The sequence below is a fragment of the Gobius niger genome (genome assembly GCF_951799975.1).
Source record: "Gobius niger genome assembly, contig: SCAFFOLD_67, whole genome shotgun sequence".
Taxonomy (NCBI): Eukaryota; Metazoa; Chordata; class Actinopteri; order Gobiiformes; family Gobiidae; genus Gobius; species Gobius niger.
The window spans coordinates 25,930-44,733 of record NW_027639113.1 but is presented as its reverse complement, the minus strand read 5'-3'; the positions used below and the strand labels follow the sequence as shown (position 1 = coordinate 44,733).

At 41.0% G+C, this 18,804-nt stretch overlaps 1 long non-coding RNA gene across 1 annotated transcript; it reads left to right on the top strand.

The window, feature by feature from the left end:
* Positions 1-14,052: 14,052 nt before the first annotated feature.
* LOC306982869 lies at positions 14,053-16,094 on the top strand. Its single transcript, XR_013794240.1, has 3 exons — positions 14,053-14,272; positions 14,357-14,440; positions 15,946-16,094. It is a non-coding gene; the product is annotated as an uncharacterized lncRNA (long non-coding RNA).
* Positions 16,095-18,804: the final 2,710 nt, after the last annotated feature.

Here is an 18,804-nt window from a genome sequence, read left to right as displayed (position 1 = left end):
TTTTGTTGAGGCTCCAAAGGTTCTCAACAGGGTTGAGGTCAGGGGAGGAGGGGGTCCACATCATGAGTTTCTCTCCTTTTATGCCCATAGCAGCCAGTGATGCAGAGGTGTTCTTTACAGCAGGACATGGTGCGTTGTCATGAGGAAGAGGATTTTGTTCGGGAAAACACGGCTCTTCATTTTGTAGCATAGAAGACAGTGGTCAGTCAGAAACTCCACATATTTTTCAAAGGTCATTTTCACACCTTCAGGGAGCCTAAAAGGGCCTAAAGGGGCCGACCAGCTCCTCTCACCAGGACTCTGGCCCAAAACATGACTCCGCCCCCTCCTTACTGACGTCACAGCCTTGTTGGGACATTGTGGCCATTCACCAACCATCCACTACTCCATCCATCTGACCATCCAGGGTTACACGGCCTCATCAGTGAACGAGACTGTTTGAAAATGAGTCTCATGTATTTCTGAGCCACTGCAGCCGTTTCTGCTTCAGCTTCAATGAACAGTTCAGGGGAGGCCGGATAGAAGGTTTATGCACAACTGCAGCCTCTGGAGGGTCCGACACCTTCATGTTCGGGAGACTCCAGAGGCACCAGCAGCTTCAAACACCTGTCTGCTGCTTTGTAGCATCTGTTCTCTTAATCCGATGTGTTTGTCTGGCAGAAACCGTCCATATTGTGCCTTTATCTGCACAAACCCGTGTGTGTCTGAATCATCCACAAATCTCTTATCAGTTTGATGATTACGCCTAATCTTTCATGAAATATCGACGGTTTTCATACCTAGACCAAGGCATTCAACTATTTCACGCTTTTCATCAGCAGAGAGATCCTTTTTCTTTCCCATATTGCTTGAAAATGATGATCTGCTTAATAAAGTGGAACATCCTTTTTCAGTAGTTTTTCCCTTAACTGGGCTTAACCTGAAAACTAATCATCCCAGGTCTCTGAGATTAATGTCAGTGATTCATAGAGCCCCAATGTGTCCCAATTCTATTTTGCAGCGAGGGGTAGGGGTGAGGGACAGGGCCACATAGCCCTTCAAGCGAGGGTTTTGCTGATGCAGACCTCAGACGAAGGGGTAGGAGGAGCTTTGTGATTACACGCAACAAGGAAAGATGGCGCCGCAAGAGTCGTACAAATGTAAGCATGTTTTGCTGAATTTAATGTTTAATAAGTTATAAAAACTTGTTTTTTGTTTTAGGATAAGTTAGAAATGTACATGTTGCGTCAGAACATGTACATGTTGCGTCATGTTGCGTCAGAAACAACTACACATATTTAATATGTGTAGTTGTTTTCTAAAAAAATATAGTAGTGTCCTGGTTAAACCCTTAACGTATCTTGTCAATTTATCCATAAGAACGTGTAAATTTCCCTCTGAGTGGAAAAAAGCAGTTGTGGTCCCGATATTTAAAGCAGGAAGCCAGGACTCAATGTGCAATTACAGACCCATTTCAATCTTACCTATATTGTCAAAAGTGATTGAAAAAGCAGTAGCTGCACAACTGGTTGACCATCTTGAAGCCAATCAGCTTCTCCACCCGCAGCAGTTTGGTTTTAGACCTGGTTATTCAACCGAAATGGCAAACTGCTGTCTGATTGAGAACATAAAAAAGTCTCTCGATAGAAGTCAGGTGGTAGGAGCAGTATTTTTAGATCTTAAAAAGGCTTCCGAAATGGTAAGCCACAGCCTACTCTTATCCAAATTGCCATATTTTAACATCTCTACGGAGGCAGTGAGCTGGTTTGCCTCATACCTTCAGGATAGAGAACAGTGTGTTAAAGTTGCCCAGTCCAAATCATCACTTATAAACATCAAAATGGGTATTCCACAGGGCTCCATACTGGGGCCCTTGCTCTTTAGTCTCTTCATAAATGACCTGCCCTTAACCTGCTCTGGTGCCCAATGCCAACTTTATGCGGATGATGCCGTTTTTTATGCCCCCGCAAAGTCACCGGAGCAGGCAGCGGAGGCTCTGTCCACATGTATGGCTGAGGTCAGTCAGTGGCTCAATCAAAATCAGTTGGTGCTAAACTTAACAAAAACTGTTTCTATGTGTTTCTCTATTAGAAAACAAAACATTGATCAAAGTTTCAAAATATATTTGCAAAATAAAAATATACAATCAGTGACTGAATTTAAATACCTTGGATTGGTCCTCGACCCCCAACTAAAGTTTGATAAACATATCAAGAAAATCTCACAGACAATACAAAGAAATTTAAATTGTTTTAAGTTAATAAGACATTATATTCCAAACCAGGCTGCCCTCTTGTACATGCACGCTATGATATTTTCACATATATCATACTGTATGACGGCACAGGCCACTCCCTCAGTCACTAAACGTATTGGATCATTATACAATCAAGCAATAAAAATCATGGACAAAAAAACAATCCGTTACCATCACTGCAATGTTCTCGAGAGGCATAAACTGCTAAGCTTTGAAAACTTTGGCAAGTTGTGTTTTCTCAAACTAATATTCAAATGTGTCAATAATCTTGCACCCGAACCACTCAGTTCATTTATACAGAGACAAAACAGTAACAGAGTCACCAGAGGCTCCATCAATCACAACTGTACCATTCCATACCGTAAAACTGCATTTGGTCAGTCGGCCATTTCGTTCTCTGGTCCGAAGCTGCTGAACTCACGACCCAGAGAACTTAAAACCATATCTGAGTTTAAAATGTTCACTTCTAGGGTTAAGTCCTGGCTAAAAACAAACCAAAGCTGTGCCCATTTGTAAATAGCACTGAGTCTGTGTGAATGTAGGTGTGAGCGCACACAGTGTGTGTGAGTGTGACTGACAAAGTTTTATACAAATGTTGTATTTATGTATTTTATTATTGTAAACTGTGTAGAAAGGCCCAACCAGGGACATGAGCTGCGAACTAGCACCAGCTACAAGCTCTTCATGCATCGCATCAGCTGCAAATATTAATTGTAACTATGTTGATTGTATCGTCCCTGATAAATAAATAAATAAATAAAAATAAAAAATGTAGGTTGTCGAGTACTTCCGGTGGCGCGGACAAGATGGACGCATAAATCGTAGCTCTGATTTCAGCCTTTTGTATCCCCACAACCCGAGGACTTGCAACCAATAATTCACATGGGGAATACTTCGAAGATGACCGGGGATAGATTATTGAGGTCCGGGACGAAGGAGAAGACAAATGAGTCGAGTACCAAACATGCTAGCGGCGCTAGCTCGGATAGCATCACCCTCGAGGATGAAGCTAACCCACAAGCCACAAGTAGCATCATTCGCTCCGTTGTAAGTGAAGTTATGAGCAGAGGGTTGGACGAACTAAAATCCCAGATGAAAAGGGATCTCTTGGACTTGAAGGATACTTTACTTGACCTTCTCAGTAACCAGCAAGTTCTACAAAACAAGTTGTCGGACTTGGAGTCTCGCTCGCGCCAGAAGAACGTTCGCATATATGGGGTCCCAGAGAATGGAATCCCTGAAGGCACCTTTGTAATGCGGTTTGTTGAAAACTTAATAATGACTGAGCTCGGAGACAGCCTGGATATTCATATATCACCGTGCTCCATCGTGATTTGCTTTCTGAGGTTTACTACAAAGGAAACCGTTCTCCATTCTGCCTGGAAGAAACAGCTGTACGTTCAAAATAAGCGTGTTTACTTTGACCACGATTACTCCGCAGACGTACAACAGAAAAGAAAGGAGTACATCCTGATTAAGAAAGTTCTGAAGGCAAACCACATCCGCTTCCAAACCCCACTGACGAAGATGCGAATACACTTCCATAATGGGACTGTCACATGTAACGAAACCCGTGAGGCAGCTGATGAAGTGGAGAAACACGGCTACCCGATGGGACGAATACGAATGAAGAGGCCCAACGTACACAATGTGGAGACCCTGTCCCAGCTCCTGCCCTGGCGTGTAGTAGGAGGATCGCGCCGGGTTGACAACGAATACCAGGAATCCATCAGAGAACGGCTTCGGGAATTTCAAAGACCTGACCGGGAGGACACAGAACGCCAGGACTGAAGCGCTTGACTCGCTTTTTATCTCCACACCTTTAATAACTCATTTATGCAAGTAAGGGCCTTAAACGTGATCAAACTTTTTTTTTTTCTTTATTCCTATTTCATCATGATTGCTTATAGTTTAGTCATTATAGCTGTTCCGTGACCTTTAAGGATTATCATTATTTGAAAAGGCAAAGGCTATTTCAGGGTGCTATCGTTTAGCCACCCTTTTGCTGGTGTAACACCCAGTTTCTGTTACCGCCAGAGGACGTTAAGGAGGGGCCCCACCTTGTGGCCGCACCCCCTCACTTTTCTTTTTAGAGGAGTTTATTTTTCCTCTCAGATGGAAGTCGTGTTCAGGTTTGACACATCTGTTGATGTTTCTTTTGTTTCTTTTGTTAGAGGGCACAGGATTGCATCAAACAGGTACAGAAAATATACTGCTAGGAAAATGTCTCAGTACTTTAAATTTTTGTCATTAAACGTGAATGGCTTAAACAGTCCCATAAAACGGAGTAAAATGATAGCAAAAGTTAAAAGGGAGAAAGTTAATATTGCTTTCTGGCAAGAGACACATTTGTCCCACACGGAACATGAAAAATTAAAAAAGATGGGTTTCGTAATACCTTTTTCTCTTTGCACAAATCAGGAAACAAAAGGGGCGTGGCCATATTAATTTCAAATAAGGTTAATTTTGAATTAATATCTGAAACCCATGATAAAGAGTTTCAAGTTTAATGGTTTTGTATAGCCCAATATCACAACAGAAGTCGCCTCAAAGGGCTGCTGCAACAAACATTAAGGCAATAAAACACAGCAATAAATATGACAATTAAAAGTTCAGGTGAATCCAGGCAAATATAATGTCCAAAGGTAGCGATGAGCGGCGTGGGCGTCCCCCGTCCTTAGACTCTCCAGTACGGCAAGGAAAAACTCAAAAACCCGGCGGGAGAAAAGAGAAACCTTGGGGAGAACCACAGAAGGAGAGATCCACTCCCATGGCTATAGAGGCTATAGAGGCTATAGAGACCCAGGGCCGAAGGATCCCTCAGCAGACGGGCCAAGATCACAGACCGTCCAGTCCTCAGATTCCAGAATGCCAGTTCCTCCGTTCACCCAGGTTCCTCCATTCGATCTAGACAGGCACTCCCGAGGGGGAGTGGGACAGGAGACACCATGTGAATAGTGATGAACAGACTACAGATAAATTAAGTATTGTATCATGATAAAACAAAGTCTGCAGTAAGAAGAAGAGGATAGCGCTCAGTGGACCGTACTTCCCACAGCAGTGTTTCTCCTGAGGCAGCTTTACTTCGGGCTGTGGGTTAGAGCTTTACCAAACTGACCTGATTATAAGCTAATTCGAAGAGGTACGTTTTGAGCCTAGTCTTAAATATAGGGACTGTGTCTGCTTCTTTAACGTGGGCTGGGAGTTTATTCCACAAAACCGGAGCTTGGAGCTAAAGGCTCTGCCTCCTACAGTAATTTTGGAGACTCGAGGAATTACTAGTCCCTGAGTTTTGAGAGCGGAGAGCTCTGGTTGGCTGATATGGAATGACAGCGTCTTGGAGATAAAGCGGAGCTAAACCCTTTATGGATTTAAATGTGAGGAGCAGGATTTTAAATTTTATTCTAAACTCAACAGGAAGCCAATGGAGAGACTTTAGCACAGGTGTAATGTGTTCTCTTCTCTTTGTCCGGGTTAACAATCTAGCAGATGCGTTTTGAACTAATTGAAGACTTTTCAGGGAGCTTTTAGGGCACGCTGCCAGCAGGCTGTTGCAGTAATCCAGCCTTGAAGAGACAAATGCGTGAATAAGTTTTTCTGCATCGCTCTTAGTTAGGATATTTCGTATTTTAGTAATGTTGCGCAGGTGAAAGAACGCTATTTTACAAGCCTGGTTTATATGTGTTTTAAAAGAGAGGTCTTGGTCAAACAGAACTCCGAGGTTTTTTACTGTTGTGCTCGTTGATATGCTAATATTATCCAGGGAGATGATCTGTTGAGATAAAAACTCTCTCAGTTTTTGAGGGCCTAATATAATAACCTCGGATTTGTCCGGGTTAAGAAGGAGGTAATTTGCTGTCATCCATGTCTTTATGGCTTTTACGCAGGAGCTAAGTGTTTCTAATTTATCTGTCTGACCTGGTTTTATTGATAAATACAGCTGTGTGTCGTCCGCATAACAGTGAAAATGTATATTGTGATTTCGGATTATGTTACCTAATGGAAGAATGTATAGGATAAATAGAATTGGCCCGAGCACTGAACCTTGTGGCACCCCATAGCACACTTTGGAACATGGTGAAGACTGTTGGTTTACATTAACGAATTGTTGCCTGTCAGATAAATAAGATTTAAACCAGGAGAGGGCTGTTCCCCTGATGCCTACGTCACATTCTAACCTCTGCAGGAGAATATTGTGATCGATTGTGTCAAAGGCTGCGCTAAGGTCTAACAAAACTAGGATTGAAGCTAGTCCGGCGTCAGCTGCTAATAACAGGTCGTTGGTAACTTTGACTAAGGCGGTCTCTGTGCTATGATAACTTCTGTACCCTGACTGGAATTTTTCAAATAAGTTATTGTCCTGTAGGTGACTGCAGAGCTGTCACCTACGGGACAATAACTAAAGAAGGTAGATTTGTTCTTGTAAAGGGGAAAATAGAGGGAACACAAATAACTTTATTCAATATATATGCTCCACCTGGAAGCCCAATCAACTTTTTCAAAAAAATATTTGATTTAATAGCTTTAGAAAAAGCTGGCATCATGATATGTGCAGGGGACTTTAATTTATTGATGAAACCCACATTAGACAGAACTAATAAAAAGAGGGAAAAAAATTCTATTGAAACTTCGGTGTCTAAGACAATTAGACTCCTTGGGCTAACAGATGTATGGCGAGAGCTGCATGGACGAGAGAAAGACTTCACATTTTATTCAGCTCGCCATAATATGTATTCGAGAATTGACTACTATCTCATGTTTAAAAGTGAGCTTTATAGAGTGGAACACTGTAAAATAGGACAGAGGGATCTCTGCAGACCATGCAGGTCTCCTTTTAAACCTGCATTTGGATGAAGGTAGAAAGAAAACAAACTGGAGACTGAACATTGGTATGTTAAATAATGAGAGCCAAAAAATAGCTATTGGATGAGTATAAAGATTTCCTTTCTATGAATGACAACGGCGATATGAGTGCAACCATTCTTTGGGATACAGCTAAAGCCTACCTTCGTGGAATGCTCATAGCCACAACTGCTTTTCAGAAGAAAAACCAATTTGAACAATTACATAATTTAGAGAGTAAACTCAGAGTTCTGGAAAAATTACATAGCCAAAATAAAGATCCGTCATTATTAATCCTAATGCGACCTATTAAACAGGAGATAGACAAAATGTATAGTGAGAAAAGAACAAAGAGAAAAATATAAGGTACATGAAACAGAGGTATTATGAGGCAGGGCCAAAAGCTGCAAAGTTGTTGGCATGGAGATTGCGTAAGCAACAAGAAGAGAGGGCAATTCATAAAATTAAGGATCCACTTAATTTGCAAACCAAATTAAGTGAAATCCATAGATCGTTTGAAAAATATTATACACCACTATATCAACAAAAAGGTGAAACTAACAGTGACACAATTGATCAATTTCTGAATTCATTGGATCTTCCATCTTTGGGCAAAATGATATCCTTACAGCTGAAATTTCAGATTTGGAAATTAACAAGGCAATTTCAGCTTTGAAGACAAGTAAATCTCCCGGTACAGATGGATACCCAGCAGAGTGGTATAAACTGATGCAAGAACCACTTCTACCCTTGCTTAAAGAGTGCTTTAATGATGTTATGAAGGGTGGCACTCCCCCTCCCTCGTGGAAGGAAGCCTTTATTTCTGTAATTCATAAAGAAGGAAAAAACAAATTAGACTGCAAATCTTATAGACCCATTAGTGTCCTTAATATTGACTACAAGATTTTTGCATCAATTCTTTCCAGGAGAATGGAAGATTCCATGTCATTTCTCATAGATGATGATCAAACCGGTTTTATTAAAGAGCGTCAAACACATGACAATATACGTCGAACTATCCACATTGTTTTTTTATTTTTTATTTAAGGTAGTGCAAACAATACAAAAACAGTAGACAAGTCCACTGACGTGTAATAACCATAAATTCTATACAACAACAAAAGAAGGCACAAGTTAGAAGTGCTACCTTAAATTCTATTTACATGTGTATGCGTGTGTGTGTGTGTGTGTGTGTGTGTGTGTGTGTGTGCGTGCTCGTGTGTGTGTGTTCTTGTAAAGCATCACATGTGGGGACGTCCGCCTGTATACACACCAGCCATGTGGGGACCTAAAACCTTATGAGGACCTCATTCGAGGTCCCCAGAGGCACAATGCTTTTAAACGGCTAGAAATGGCCTCAAGATGGGCCCCATGTACTTTTCCTGAGAAGTCCCCAGAATGTCCAAAACCTGAATTAGTGTGAGTGTATGCGACCCTAGTGGACACACTGAGGTACTGCAGTCCCCATATGACACCATGTTCTGGTTCTGTGTATCACAGGTCCCCACAAAACAGCGCCCCCACAAGGTGGCTGTTGGTACTGCATCAGTCCTCATATGACACCATGTTCTGGTAGTGTGTATCACCAAGTCCCCACAAAACACCACCACCATGTGTTTGCTGTTGCACTGCACTTATTACAACTTCAACCTTTGTAACCTTTTACATTATAAATACATGAAAATATTAGTTGTTTTCTTAATGTAACATGCAATTAAAAAAAAGCAAATAAGCAGGATATGAGAAATACAGTAACTGGTTTTCTTAAGTTACTAGCTACCATTGCTAAAACTAAAATGGATATATTTTATTGGTAAATGGTCTCAACTTATATTGCGCTTTTCCACCTACATACTGTAGGCACACAGCAAAGAACCATTCACTCTCTCATTCATACAACAGTGTACGCAGACACTTGAGGCATGGAGGGTGAAGTGTCTGGCCCAAGGACACAAGGTCAGTACGCAAATTTGAACCCCCGACCTTCTGATCATGAGACGACCCGCTCTACCAACTGTGCCACAGTCACCACCATTATCGTTTAATGATTATTATTTCAACTTAATTCAATATAAGCGTAATGTTAACATGATTTGTTAACACAGACAACCCAAAAGAAAATCATAAAAACTAAAATAAATGTTCTCTTCAGCCTTCAGCCCTATCTGCAGAGGGACTTTTATCTGCCCTGAGTCTATCTATAGCCTGTCCTAGGAGCGATCACTGTTATTGTTTGCCTCCATGATTTTTACCAGATGAAGGTAGAAAAGTGCCATAAATGTGATTTTATGTAGGCTTCACATGAACAGGATTTCACCAGTCTAGAGCTGTGGGCTGTGTGGAACATGCTGTAGGTGTCTCCAGAGCAGTAGCCTACCAAAGTGTTGGAAGTGAATATCCAACATCCAACGTGAAACCATCTTGAATGTGCACCACATCATTTGCCTCCCATGAACTTTCATAGCGGCCTCTATCTTTTTATCTTCACTACAAGGGCGTTTATTAACAGCGCTGGCTGCTTTGAATCAAGTCTAAATCAGTCATTAAATCTATGTCATTAACCATTGTGTGAATATTTGTAAAGCACTTTGAGTTATTTTGCATGAATGGTTCTCATCAAATACAGTTGATTGACTGACAAATAGAATTATAAATTGGCTTGTCTGAGTGTTGGGGAGGGACTTGTGTCCTGCTTCTGCTCCTCCCTCTCACCTCTTTGTATGCAGGGGCTCCACCCTCCCCCATGGCTACTGGGTGTGGCTTCTCAGCTGTCCCCTAAGATTGGCTGCATCTGGCCTGGTGGCTCAGCTCAGTCCCAGCCACCTTTGCCATTTTTGGAGTTAAACTTTGTAATAAAATTGGTATTTAACCGCCCTTCTGGTTGCTTTCCTCATTGAGCCGGTCGGGACAATTTGTGAAAAAGGAGCTATATTAAAGCTGTTAATATTGTTGTTTTGTTTACAATAGTGACGTTTAAAGAACAATTAAGACTGAGAGGTCCATTTAAACGAACTAGAAAACAAACATTTAGGGATGCACCGATAGTATCAGGTATCCAGGACCTAAGAAACAAATGACAAATTAAGCCTTGGAAAAAATGATTAATAATAATGAAAATTATATTCAATTAAAAAAAAAGAATAAAATAGCATATGTAAGATTCTCATATAACTAAATCTACGTTTCTCAGGTAAATGGGTAACTACTAACTAGTCTGCTATGATATAGTCTATAAACCATCTATACACAAGAATGTTTGAGAAAAACGCATGGTACTCGTTTTGGTATTCGGTGTTGGCAAGTAGGCTACTCAAGTCAAAGTACTCATAACAGTTTTAGAAAAAAGTAGTATCGGTGCATCCCTATCAACAATAACAACAGACTGGTGGTGATGCTCCATCATGACACAAACTGGGATTAACAGGTCCTCATAATGCCCATCTCTAAACTGTCTCATTATACAAAATGGTGGCTTGACTACATCGTGATACACAAACCAGGATTACCAGGTCCTCATAATGTCCATCTCTAAACTGTCTCATTATACAAAATGGTGGCTTGACTACATCGTGATACACAAACCAGGATTAACGGGTCCTCATAATGTTCATCTCTAAACTGTCTCATTATACAAAATGGTGGCTTGACTACATCGTGATACACAAACCAGGATTACCAGGTCCTCATAATGTCCATCTCTAAACTGTCTCGTTATACAAAATGGTGGCTTGACTACATCGTGATACACAAACCAGGATTAACGGGTCCTCATAATGTTCATCTCTAAACTGTCTCATTATACAAAATGGTGGCTTGACTACATCGTGATACACAAACCAGGATTACCAGGTCCTCATAATGTCCATCTCTAAACTGTCTCATTATACAAAATGGTGGCTTGACTACATCGTGATACACAAACCAGGATAAACACTCATAATGTTCATCTCTAAACTGTCTCATTATACAAAATGGTGGCTTGACTACATCGTGATACACAAACCAGGATAAACACTCATAATGTTCATCTCTAAACTGTCTCATTATACAAAATGGTGGCTTGACTACATCGTGATACACAAACCAGGATTAACGGGTCCTCATAATGTTCATCTCTAAACTGTCTCATTATACAAAATGGTGGCTTGACTACATCGTGATACACAAACCAGGATAAACAGGTACTCATAATGTCCATCTCTAAACTGTCTCATTATACAAAATGGTGGCTTGACTACATCGTGACACACAGGTATCAGCTATGTGCTAACTACCGACCATTGCACAATATTTTACAAGAAAGAAAACATTCAATACTACATTGAAAAACTTTTCAGTTTATAAAGTTTTAGACAAATCTTCAATTTAAATTTTTTTATTCTGTGTCCAAAAGTTGGAGCATAGCTGATTAGCAGACATCATGCTTTAAAACTCTTAATATTGAATTCTTCTTTTGAAATCAATGCTAAAAATAAATTGGATATTAAGGCTTTAAGTAGCCTGTGGACACAGGCACAATTTTCACTGTAGGCATATGTGAAAATGCCATTCCTCCTTCGCCTAATTTATTTAACCCTTTGTCTTTTGATATTCTTTAAAAAAATTAGCATTGGTTTGTTTTGGTTTGCAAAATCCCTGGCCGCCATTTTGTATTGCGGGGGAGGAGCTAGTGGTGCCACTACCCGTGCTCTGCATCTCTCTGCATCTGCGTCCACGACAGATGTCACGTAGCTTACAGTCAACAAACTGGTAAGTCTTTTTTTGAGAGTTAACTAAGTTAGAGATGACAAATTAGTTTGCAATGTTCATGTTCTAAGATATGTGCTCAAAAACGTTTCAAAAACAGTGCTAAGTACTGTGGCAATGTGCTAGCTTTTCTGTTCATTTCTACCACAATACATAAAGAGACAGACTTATTTTTTGCTCAACTGTCTTCTTGACGGAAGGTATATGAGGCTCTTTTTTTTTTTAGATTAGATTGTTGAAAAGTTTAGTGGATATTAGCTTGATTAGCTAGCTGCATGGTGGTTAGCTATCATGCTAGTTGTACATTAGCAAAACCAGACTCACGTGGCCTCACTTTTCTTTAACAAGGAATACATTATACAGTTAAAACGTTGGTGTAAAGTAATTTGACATTTATTTTGAGCTCCACAATACTGGTGGGCATTTTTTTGCATTGGGTCGTCCATAACTTTTCTGTCTGACCCAGTCTTAGCTTTGAGAATAACCATAACATTGAACATGTTTAGCATCGTGGTAAGAAGCTGCTGTAGCACCATGTGCTGTGGGAAGTGGAGCTGAGACTGCCACAGAGGCATTAAACATAAATAACTCATCTAACAATGGGACAATAGACTATGTCTGAGATCTCAGGACGTTAAGCAAAGATTGTTCACAGCTACCATAGTTAACTCAACTTTATTTTTTCAGCAACAATGAATGAGTCGAAGGATAAAGAGGGACATGGGAAATCTGAGGTGAGATGTTTTTTCTTCTTCTTGTGAACCACTGTACTGTATAGAAAAGGCTTTATTTATTCATTCATTTTTTAATACATGTATAAAAGGAATACCACTACATGGCCATAATGTTTTATCCAACGTTTTAACCTTAAGTCTCATGCTGTTTATAGGGCAGATACATGTAAACACAGCGAGTGATTTTTTTGTTTTGTTTTGTAGTCACAAGTAAGATATTTTCGTTGGCTGCAGACATTGAGAAATCACCACGATGCCTGTGTGACCCGACAAGAAGAGTGGCTCACAAAGGAAACACACAAAAACTTTGAAATTACATCACTACCTCAAATTGTAAGTCTGTGCATACAATATTGTTTAAGGCAAGACACTGCAGGGTAATGGGCTATATGCACAGTGACCCCACGTGATATCCGCCTGGACAGTCAGCCAGACGCTGTCCTTCCTGTCCGAATTAGCAGGTCCCACAGAAATGAAGCAATAGCTTAAGATTTGGTAAAGGACAGCGAGTAAAAGTTCAGATGTGACTGGAGCAGGTTAGAAAATATTACATGATAACGACTTCACTGGAGGAAACTCCGTGTTCATAACGTGGATGTTTTTGTCTTGAGGCTAACGCGGCTAACGCAAAATAAAAAATAAAACTAGCGAGGCGTTTGGAACGAGCCTGCGCAAAAAAGAATCGTCCTGTTAGTTTAAATTATATTTACTTGTTTACATGTTATATTATCATTTTTCAACACTAGCCTTTAGCTCTGAGATAAAGCTCCGTCCCTTACGACAGCTGGCGTTTCCTTTGGGGCAGATTCACAGCGAACATGATGTTTGTAACACGTTGCTGTGACTCCATCAGTAACTCGTTGTCCTTAACCAGATCCTGAGCTTCTCTACATTTGTGTGGGAACCTGCTAATTGTGAACGTAAACGATCAGCGACAAGAAGTCCAGCGTCTGGCTGACTGTCCAGGAAGACGTCACGTGGGGAAACTGTGCATAAGCCTATAAGGAAAAAAATAACGCCCCATAGTTAACCAGATATTTTAATAAAGAGTTTTCTACAGCAATATAAACAGATATCTCTGTCCACATGACAGATTATGCGCAAAACAGATTACTCTATCCCACGAAAGTTATATATTTTCCCAACACTTTTTTTTATATAGCAAATAAGTTTGACTTTGCATTTTTTTTTATTTTGCTGAGGTTTAGCTCAGCCACTCAACTCATGGAGAAACTTTAGCAAGGTCAACCCGTCAAAAAAATTCTCTCTGTCTAATGAATAAGTTCTGAGAAAAAAGAAATAAAGAAATCTGCAGCCGCAGTGCATGTGACGTCGCGCAGCTCGGAGAAAGTAGTGGCTTCTGTCCAAATCGCCAACAGAATGAGTGGACTATACACTACTATATAATGCAGGCCTATATAGTGAATGAGGGGTTAGGGACATTCGGACACAAGCCAGGTCTGGTCTCCTGTCCAGACCTGTTCACGTCCAGGTTGTGTCCTGTTAAATGACTGCATGCCCAAATCCATAATTGAGTCTTGTCTTTTTCAGTCAAACCCCAGAAAGGATGACATGTCCACATCTGAAGGCAGCCAAGATGAGTATGTCCCAGATCACACAAAGAGCAGCACAGACAGTGAAGACGACGATTCATCTGCCCACCAGAAACAACCACATAGAAAGAATCTGGATCAAATAAATATAGATCCACAAGGTAAGATAAGTTTCACAATGCCATGTACTGTTACTTCCTGTTATCTATTAAGTGTCCTGGTAACCATTTCATTTTTGTTTTTAGAGGGGGTCATGGAAGACACAGAGGCATCAGATGATGAAACTGATCCAATCTCAGCCCCAGATTCGTCATCTTCAAAATCTCCAGGTATTTGAACAAGTAACACTTGACACATGTGGGGGAGAGGGAGAGGAGGCGAAGGACACAAAGGGAGGAGACCAAGGACAAGAAAACAAGACAATTATTTCCTGTATTTTGCTTAGATTAATCTCATTATGTCCACAGGAACCAGGAAGAGGGGAGAGCCTGCACTCCAAAACTTTCAACCAGGAAGTGAAGATCATATCCCTGGGTTTTCTTCGAAGTCTCCAGGTATTTTAAACAATCAATGAAGGAGAGAGTTTGGCTGTTTGATTCGGGAAGAAGAGATTCAGGACAGAAGAGAGAGTGTGACCGGGGAGAGGAGACGGGTGAGAGAGATACAGGACAGACATAGGGGAGAGAGGAGGAGACTGAGGAGAGAGATGCAGGACAGGCGGAGGGGAGAGAGGAGGAGACTGATGAGAGAGATACAGGACAGACATAGGGGAGAGAGGAGGAGACTGAGGAGAGAAATACAGGACAGGCGGAGGGGAGAGAGGAGGAGACTGAGGAGAGAGATGCAGGACAGGTGGAGGGGAGAGAGGAGGAGACTGAGGAGAGAAATACAGGACAGGCGGAGGGGAGAGAGGAGGAGACTGAGGAGAGAAATACAGGACAGACATAGGGGAGAGAGGAGGAGACTGAGGAGAGAAATACAGGACAGACATAGGGGAGAGAGGAGGAGACTGAGGAGAGAAATACAGGACAGACATAGGGGAGAGAGGAGGAGACTGAGGAGAGAAATACAGGACAGACATAGGGGAGAGAGGAGGAGACTGAGGAGAGAAATACAGGACAGGCGGAGGGGAGAGAGGAGGAGACTGAGGAGAGAAATACAGGACAGACGGTGGGGAGAGAGGAGGAGACTGAGGAGAGAAATACAGGACAGGCGGAGGGGAGAGAGGAGGAGACTGAGGAGAGAGATGCAGGACAGGCGGAGGGGAGAGAGGCAAACGGATGAGAGGGAGGAGGGGAGTGAGAGGAATAGAAATGGGAGAGGAAGGGGGAGAGAAGACGAAGGAGAAACGGATACAAGACAGGGATGGAGGAGTAAAGAGAGGGAGACTGGAGCGAGCAACACAAGAGCAACAGAAGTGGAAGGATTGGTACTGGTCAGAAATGTCTGATAGTGTTGCAGAATGAAGTGATGATACATTTTATGGGAGAAACATCCAGGAACTTATGCTAAGTCCCCGGCCCCTCTGGGCAATGCTGAGCAATGCTCAGCATTGCGTCTCTATAATTCTGTGGGTCTTCAAACACGTGTTGACGTTGGCATTAGTTACTGTGTGAACCATGTATATATTGCTCTCACAATTTATACATTTAATATAAAAGGGACAGAAATAAAGCTGAAGCTGTAATTACCAAAAAAAAAAAAAAAACATAAAAAAACAATTTCATGTTGGTGAGTGAAATCAATGATTTCTTTATGCCCATAGAACCAAGGAAAAGAGAATGTTTAGCTATATACTAGTTTAGTTTACTAATAACTTGTCTTGAACACTCAGGACAGACGGGAGGAAAGGGACTGCAGACACGGACGCCAACAGAAGAAATGTCTACTTCCACTGGTAAAGCTCATTCCAACTACTTGCAATACAATTGGTTATTGTCTGTAAAGTCATAGTAAGTCATGTCTATGTCTTTGTTGTCGTCTTGTTATATTTTACTTTTTTTTTTTTCTTCATGCCCTTATGGCCTTGTAGATTTAAAGTTTGTATAGCTTATTTTTATCTAAATTCTATGTTTGTTGCACGATTGTACTGAGAAACATTGCTAGTTTGTGAACATGTTCTCAAACAATGGCAATAAAAAGTGTTCTGATTCTAGTTTTTGCATATTTTCCAGGATCTAAAGGAAAAAAGAGAGCGTGGACAGTGCAGGAAGTGAATGCAGTAGAAGAAACCCTCATGGACAACATTCAGTCTGGAAAGGTCCCTGGTAAGGCGCAGTGCATCCAATGTATTGAAGAGTCTTCTGGGGCACTTCAAACAAGGACATGGGAGGGTGTCAAATTTTACGTCAAAAACCGGATTGAGGCTGGGAGACGACAAAGTTGTAAAAGAAAGTAATAAGTAAGTAAGTAAGTGCTTATGACACATTAGGTACGATGACAGAAACCGTTTTTGTAAGAGTTGGCTAAAGAAAACGTTGTCCTGTTGTATATATATTTTTTGGCTTTTATTGATCCTTAAAGGAACAGGCCACCGTGTTTCCATACTGAGATATGTTCTTATCTTAGCTTTGACGAGTTCTTTAGGACCTGTCTGATCTTCCCCCGTGGCTTCAGTCACGTAAACACAGCACAGACGGCGTTAGCATTTAGCCTCTCCCTCTCTCCTCTATAGCTCCAAAACAGGTCAAGATAGAAGCTACCAAGCTCTTCCACGTTTTCACTATTTAAATATGGTTACGTGAAGTGTTCCACTACAAAGTATAATTACACACAATTAAACAATGTGGATTTTCTAAGCGGATAAAAGGGGGGACTATATTGTAAGGCGTAATAATACCAGGAGTAATTTGGCATCCGCACAGTAAAGTGAAGATTACTGTGCAGTAAAGTGAAGATTACTGCGCGGATTTCGAACTACTCCTGGTATTATTACGCCTTACAATATAGTTCCCCTTTTTATCCGCTTAGAAAATCCACATTGTTTAATTGTGTGTAAATATACTTTGTAGTGGAACACTTCACGTAACCATATTTAAATCGGGAAAACGTGGAAGAGCTTGGTAGCTTCTATCTTGACCTGTTTTGGAGCTATAGAGGAGAGAGGGAGAGGCTAAATGCTAACGCCGTCTGCGCTGTGTTTACGTGACTGAAGATCAGACAGGTCCTAAAGAACTCGTCACAGCTCAGGTAAGAAACATATCTCAGTATGTACAAACAGTTGCCTATTCCTTTAAAGGAACAGGCAACTGTTTTTTCAGTCTGAGATATGTTCTTGCCTGAGCCTGATTGTGATTTGATGTGTGAAACCATAGACATTAGCATTTAGCCTCTCCTCCTCTCCTCTATGTGGCCAAATGGGGGTGAAGTTAGAAGCGACCAAGCTCCTCCACGTTCCCCCTATATGGTTATGTGAGATCCAAGTATAGTTACACAAAATTAAACATGTCAATTTTCTAAGTGGATGAAAAGGGGAACTATATTGTAAGGCGTAATAACACTTAAGAAGCACTTTGGCGTCTTACTACGCAGATGTCGAGGTGCAACTACTCATGTAACTGTATTTAAATATGGGAAACGTGGAAGAGCTTGGTGGCTTCTAACTTAACCCCATTTAGCCCCATAGAGGAGTGGAGATGAGGCTAAATGCTAACAACATCTTTGGTCTTTTTGACTGAGTGCACGCACAAAGACCAGACAGGTGCACATCAACTCGTCTAAGCTCAGGTAAGAACATATGTCAGTATGGAAAACCGGTGGCCTGTTCCTTTAAATACAGGAAGTAACAGCTAGAGGTAGAGTTTTCATACTGTTGTGCAATCGTAAAGTTATGCAAGAGTCTAAAGTAGAGACCTGTACAGGAATGGATTTTGTGGATTATGTTTTGGTCTGACCGCCCGTTCCCGCCTAAGGCTTTATGAATCCTGACCGATCCTACAAAATTAGTGTCGAGTCCTGCAAGTCTCGTGAGAATTCCCGCCCGTTGCAGGTCTCGACAGACCCATGTTCACTTTTTTGTAAATAAATATTTCATTGTTAATGAACATTTGTTGGGCATTGATTTTTTTGTTTTAAACCTCCTCCTTTTTCCTGTTAACCTGTTAACCTATCTACCAACATTCAAAAATAACAAAAAATACAAGAAATACCATTTTCCCCACTATTGCCATCTGGTGGTTGTTTCAGGTACTACATAATAGACAGGTCCCCAAAAGTCACCAATTACCGGACAAAAAATAAAAAAGAAAACTTAGGAGATTTTGGTTCAAAATTTGCATCTGGAGCCCAAGGCTCAAGAAAAAATTTTGAGAGTGGTTTTGGTGGCTCTATTCCCTTAAAAAAAATGGGGTCCCCATATGGAGCAGTTTGCCTTGAGGTCCCCATTTGTACTGATTTACAAGTATGTGTGTGTGTGTGTGTGTGTGTGTGTGTGTGTGCGTGCTCGTGTGTGCATGTGTGTGCGTGCCTGTATGAAATGCTAAGTGCGACTTGGATATGTTTATAGGGGAAACACAAGAGAAGGAGAGTTTTGGCAGTATAGAAAGGAGCAGAAAAATACTACTACTAATAATAATAATAGTAATAGTCATACAACTAGAATATATAATAGTAAAATCAATCACATAGAAGACATTTCTCTTCAATTATACAATGCTTATCATTTTATTTTATTTATTTATTAATCATTTTTACT